Consider the following 6,485-nt stretch of genomic DNA (forward strand, 5'->3'; position numbering starts at 1 on the left):
CTTAGAATTTCCCTTAAATGCTGTTTTTTCACTTAAGTAATCGTTAAGTGTTGCATAAAACCCCTTAACGGTAATTTCCCTAAGTATAACTTAAGGTTTGGAAATCGTAACCTTAAGAGTAACGCGGACAAAAATAAGACGACATGGCTGAATTTATGAAACCAGCTGAAGATCATAGGGAATAGGGAGAACCCTTTGGACCAATTTAGCCATGAAAAATTGTTGCAAGAATACCGATTTGATCGACGCGCAATATTTGACATCGCAATCAAACTAGACGGCTGTCTATCTGTCATTACACGCGACTCGCATGTAAACTATCACAACGTTAAGTCAGTGCGCGCACGGAGAGTGTGTGGCCGACAAAAAATTCACAGGAGAACGAGCTGATTCTGTGTTTTAAAAGGAATCATGACAGAAGAAAACAGGTATGCTATGGAAATATACTGTATTTCGAGACACAGAGCCAGAAGTGCATTCACAAAACCTAAACAAATGCCAAAGCATGAGACGGTGAACAACACAAACTGCCGCCACGTTCGGAGCTAACGCGGTGTTGCATGATAGCGTCACTGGACTGACACGTGATATTCCGACATGTTAGTGTTTTGCGTATCTATGGCAACAACAGACTTTTATAACGTGAATCCAGGATCGCTGTCGTGAAACACTTAAAAGTTTCCCTTACCTAAGAGAACCGTTTAAGAGATTATATGCAACACCCTTAAGTTGTTCTCTTAGGTAAGGGTAAATCGCCCCTTAAGTATCATACTTAAGGGAAAAACTTAAGGTACTTTATGCAACCGGGCACAGGGCCTGTATTCATAAAGATTCTAAGAATCCTCTCAGAAAACTCTTAATTTAGCTTAAAAACTTTTACGTAGGAGTCTTAGCTTAAGAGCGATTCGGGACCAATCTGAGAGCAACTCTGAGTAAGGAAAAGACAAAAACTTTCATCTTAGTGAGGAGGCGGGGTTGACCCCGTTGCTATGTATGACACAATCTTTTGAAGACTGTGATTGATTGGTTGTCCAAGAAGGAAAAAAAAGAGTGATTTTAACTATAGGGTCTATTCTAAGCCTCCACACACACACACACACACACACACACACACACACACACACACACACACACACACACATTATATATGTGTATATAAATCCTTTTTTTTATTTACCAAGCTGTTAATTTCCCATAAGGTATTTGGCTTAGAATGATAAAAATTGTTCCACTCTTTCCAATTACACTCATTGCTGGCATGTCTATTTAAGTGGTGGTTTGAAAGTTGGTTTTAATGTAACAAACATGGAATCGAAACCAAGAAGGACGAGAAAGCCTGACTGGACAGAGGAACATTGTTTACTGTCAGCCCAGTTAGTGGATGAAGGCCATCCTTAAAGGAAAATTCGGGCCGGGTGTCAATCTATAGCGTCTTATTAACTCACACTCACTTCATCTTTCTGCCATTTTCTCCTCTGCTATAGAAATTCTTAAGCCTCTTAAAAGTCCTCGTCCGTACTCCTAACAATTTTGACCTTAAGATCTCTTTTAAGGGTTAAGATAGTTTCTGAATTACTTTTTTTCTTTACTAGGATTTTTTCTTTAATTTTAAGAGTAGGCCTAAACGCCCACATTTCTAAGAATTTTCTTAGAATTTTGTCACTAGGAGCTACTCTTTGCATTAAGATGTCTGCTTTCTACAGTGCAATAGGCTGTATTTCGCATTAGTTGTAAATTCATAGACATTCACTGCCCTACCATAACCTCAAAGTGCAAAATGTGAAACTGTGACCCTGGTTAAAGCAGTATCACTAAAGTCATTCTTCCTGTAGATGCAGACTAATTGCACCTATTTTAATTGTACATTCCAGCTCTCACTCTAGTGTGTGTGTGTGTGTTTTTGTAATGTAACCTGAGGTTGTGGACAGAATTAGACTCTGGCGACTTTTTTAACTCTAGATTTGGGGACATTGGCTCGGCTGCAGCTGGACCAAGAACAAAGGCCCTGAGCTTACGCATCCATCATACAAGCAAGGGAATTGTGTGCTTTTCCACATGACACTGTATGTCCACACTGTATTTATGTGTTGCCCTATTTAACACATTATTAGAGAAAGCACACCATGTCCAATTTATGAACCTAGTGGATTTTTAATGCAACTTTGATTTTTTTTTAAATATTTATGTTTAATTTTTTCTGTGGTATCAACCCAATTTGTCATATTTCTTTGCACCTCTGTGATATGTGAGCTTGATTCCAGTAGCATATTTTAAGAATGTTTATTTTCAAAATAAGTAATGCGCTTTTACCTACATTTTTGCAAAACTGTTTGCATTTTTGCAAAAACGTACATACGACCATATACAGTATATACTATATTTAACTCACTGCAGCTTGCAGCTGAAATAAACACGTGAGGCAGTAAAATATCAATTTATATTCCTTTTCACAAAAATTATGATTACAGGGGCAGATTAATAACTTACTTGTGCATGGTTCCTTTCTCAATACTCGGTTAAAACCAAAGTGCCAAAGTTTTTACCAAAGTGCATGATTTTGTAAAATAATACATTTTGACATTTGCATCACATATTCAGCTTCAAATGTATGGCTTTTCTGACATTGTAAACTTGTTTGGTAGTTCAACTGGTACAGCATTGCACTTGCGATGCAGAGTGCATGGGCATGAGTCTAGTTAAACTTGAGTCATGTTAAAAGTTAAAGTTAAAATGGCATGGTTGCTTCAGTAAATGTGTTTTCTATCTCATGTTTGCTTTTGTTAACTCTCTTGGTTAAGTTTAGGGTAGGGTTTAGTGTAGACGGTACGCTATTTTCACATGCAATAGAGCATTAACCTTTTAGTGCCACTCTTTGGACATTTCATTTCTGAATTACCACAATACATATAACAACCAATGTTGCCAGATTCACATTCATCTGTTTCAGATCAAATTGAATGCGTCTTTAGTTTCACACTGGAAGGTGTGGGGAAACATGCAAGAAGCAACGTAATATAATAATGCAGAAATGTCATCAGAGGGACCATTTTTCAATGAGCCTTGGTTAAAAAAAAAATGTTACTTGGTCAAAAACCCAAAAAAACTATAAAATAAATTTCGAAAACTAGAAATATTTTAAAGAAAGTTTTTGTTTTATAAATATATATATTGTATTTCATTTTATTCACAATTAGTATATCGAAATTAGTAACTTGTGGCTCTTAAAGTATCATTAACAAATAATTGGAATGATTATTGTAGATAAAAAAAGGTATAAATTTGGTCAATCCAATCGAGTCGAACCTTCCAGATCCTTTGGTTTCAAAGCTGCTTTTTTCTATTTATCAAAAATGCATGGATATTACTAATATTGCTATGTATCTATTAGTTTACGATTTTCACTTAGATATCCTTGCTCTCTAATCAAAAACTGCCACATATCTTACATGTATATGATGAATTACTATGTTTTTTTAAATCTGTGCTCATGTCTTGTCTTGCCAAAGGCACCAAACGAGTCTAGTTGCCTCCGGTGGGCCCTTCAAATAGGAAGTAGGTGCATGACGCACACGTGTGTGTGTGTATATATATATATAAATCCAACTCATGCCTGCACGCCCTTCTGATTCAGTAACCCATCATACATGTTCTCCTCCTTAGTGCCAAACATCAAACCAATAAAAGCACAGCTGTTGCTGAACAAATGAGAGTGACAACCACACTAGAAAAAAAAGTCATATAATCAGGCAAAAACAGTTTGGCTTTTCCAAGGTTTCTACTTAAGGCTGTGTGGGCTTCTGCTGAGATTAAGCAAACTGACAGGGTCAGGATTGGGTGGTATGTGATGGGCCTTTGTGCAGGGGGATTCATGCTTGTCACAAACTATTTGGAGCACTTGAACTGTGCTGATGTGGACTGAACTAAAGGCACAGTAAGATATCATTATCTGTGTAGGGAGCCGCTCTGAGTGCCTCAGATGGTCTATTCGGTTTATGCCATGATGTGGATTCAACCAGGGAAGAGGCTGTGAGTCACAGACAGGCTGTGTAAACTGCGGCAGACAGAATATAGACAGCGAACACCTGTGTAGGTGTGATATGTGTAGAAAAGGTATACATCCAAAAAAAAGACCGAATTTATGCTCTGCCGCATTCTGTCAGATGCTTTGACTACAGCTTGCATAGTTTTGACAGTATATTAACAAACATCTGAATGTGTTTATCCGTCTAGCTTATGATCAAGAGGCTGCGTTTAGCTGAACGAACCGGCTTCAATTTAAAACAATTGTTTTACACAAAGTTGTTTCTTGTTTAGTTTTTTTAGCTCCTCTTTGTTTTCAGTTTAATATAAACATTTGTACTTGTCTTGAAACGTGTGTTAGGGATTATTTAGATTCAGGGTCTGCACTGATCAAAGTGGATCAGAGATCAATTTGCAAATCATCTCGTTCACTGTTTCACTCAAGTTTTGCTGCAGTGCTTCAGATCAAACCTTCTCTGCAGAACACAAACAAAAACACCTTTTATTAAATATCAAAACATATTTTATTCTCAAGTATTATTTTGGCTGCCTGAATACAAAATTTAGATTATATACAGTCTATTACTACCCAGCACTGATCTGCCCAGAGCCTATTTCACCCTGTGCCTTTTATTAACAACAGAAACAATTTGACTCGAGAAAATCTAAGATCAAACAACAATGTTTTGTGGCTTTCCATTTTCCTCCTCTGGCTGTCAGATGAACTGTGCATTCATTTTACTCCCAGAGATAAGAAGGTCAGACACTGTAAATTGGAATTCATCAGAGTCCTTCCCCATACACAGAGCGAGATAGGCAGGATCGCAGAGGTCCTCCATGTAGGTGCACATGCAGCAGCAACTGTGTACCTGACATGACCTTGTTTGTATTGGCTCGGACCACTTGCGGTCCTGCAGAGGAGGATAGTTCAAGAGCAGACCACAATATTCTCTATCGGCCAGCATCTGAGGAGAGAGGGTGTTGCAGTAGGTTACATGATTACGACTCTTACAAGGAGCCTTAAGGTTTAAACCACTGGAAAACAATTTGAGAGCAGCACTTCTAAATTAGACAGGGTGCGAGGTTATTTGAACTGAGAAAGAGTTGCAAAAGGAGAGTTTTCTCGTTTTGATATTGACTAATTCGTTCCTTTGCTGCAGTATAGCAATGAACAGTAAACCCAGATCTCTTTCTGAATAAGCTTAGCACAGCTTGAGGACATCTGCTCTCTCCTCTAGTTACACTGATGCCTGATGTTCACATTAGATCATTTACAGTAGAAGAATCTGGTTTAAACCAGCATCATGTTCTCTTGCTAAATCAAATTCCTCTTATTTAAGAGAATCTGATTGCATTTCGCTGATATGAAATTACAAAAGGATTATATTGGTCTGGCGCAGGACTGGCCAAGAGGGCTTCTTTCTAGAGAACCAAAAAAAAAAAAAAAAAAAAAAGACTCGGAGTTACGCAGAGAAACATAAGGTCAGGCTGTGGCTCATCCCTTTTTTCTGTCCATTTATTTAGGCTATTCAGGAAAAGTTTAGGTAGCTTGGCATAGGCCTGATCTTTTATATAAACTACGGTATTTATTTCTGTGATGGCAAAGCTGAATTTTCAGCATCAATACTCCAGTCTTCGGTGTCACATGATCCTTCAGAAATCATTCTAATATGCTAAACATTTATTATTATCAATGTTGAAAACAGTTGTGTACAATTATTTTCCAGGATTCTTTGATGAATAGAATTCTGAAAAAAAATAAAGAAAATTGTACACAACTGTTTTCAACATTAATAATCGTCTCTTGAGCAGTAAATTACAATGATTTTTGAAGGATCATGTGACAGTGAAGACTGGAGTAATGATGCTGTAAATTCAGCTTTACCATCACAGGAAAAAAAAAAAATCACATTTTAAAATAGAAATGTTAGCAACAGAAGGAGACAACACAGGTAATTCAACTAAGCAGGTATATGTATTTGATTAATGGGGAGTATAAGATAGTCAGATAGATTGCAGACACTTAGCTGGACATTGATTGTGCTTCCTTGTTTTTGCAGAGAGAGATGAGAGCATGAAATGCTGGACAAATCAAACAGATGACTGAAGGCAGAAGACGGATGACTGGCAAGACAGGTCAATGGAGATCTGGTAGGTAGCCAGGTGAGTTGAAGCGTATAGCAACAACGAGACCATGACAGTGTGGAGAGTGATGGTTTAAGAAGGGTGAGATAATGAGCTGGTGCAGGTGCATTGCGTTAGAATTCGGGTGATTGGGATCGGATGATGCTGGGTGATCAGGTGTTGAGGGTGTGATGGCTGGTGTGGAGGATCCTGTGACAAGAAAACAGTTATTTTACATTGTAATAATACTTTACAATATTACTGGGTTTTTTTATCAAATAATGCATGCATGCAGCCATGTTTAGCATAAGAGTCTTCTTTTAAAAACATAAAAAATCGTA

Source organism: Rhinichthys klamathensis, unplaced genomic scaffold (assembly GCF_029890125.1).
Source record: "Rhinichthys klamathensis goyatoka isolate OS25496 unplaced genomic scaffold, OSU_Roscu_1.1 h1tg000040l_1, whole genome shotgun sequence".
NCBI lineage: Eukaryota > Metazoa > Chordata > Actinopteri > Cypriniformes > Leuciscidae > Rhinichthys > Rhinichthys klamathensis.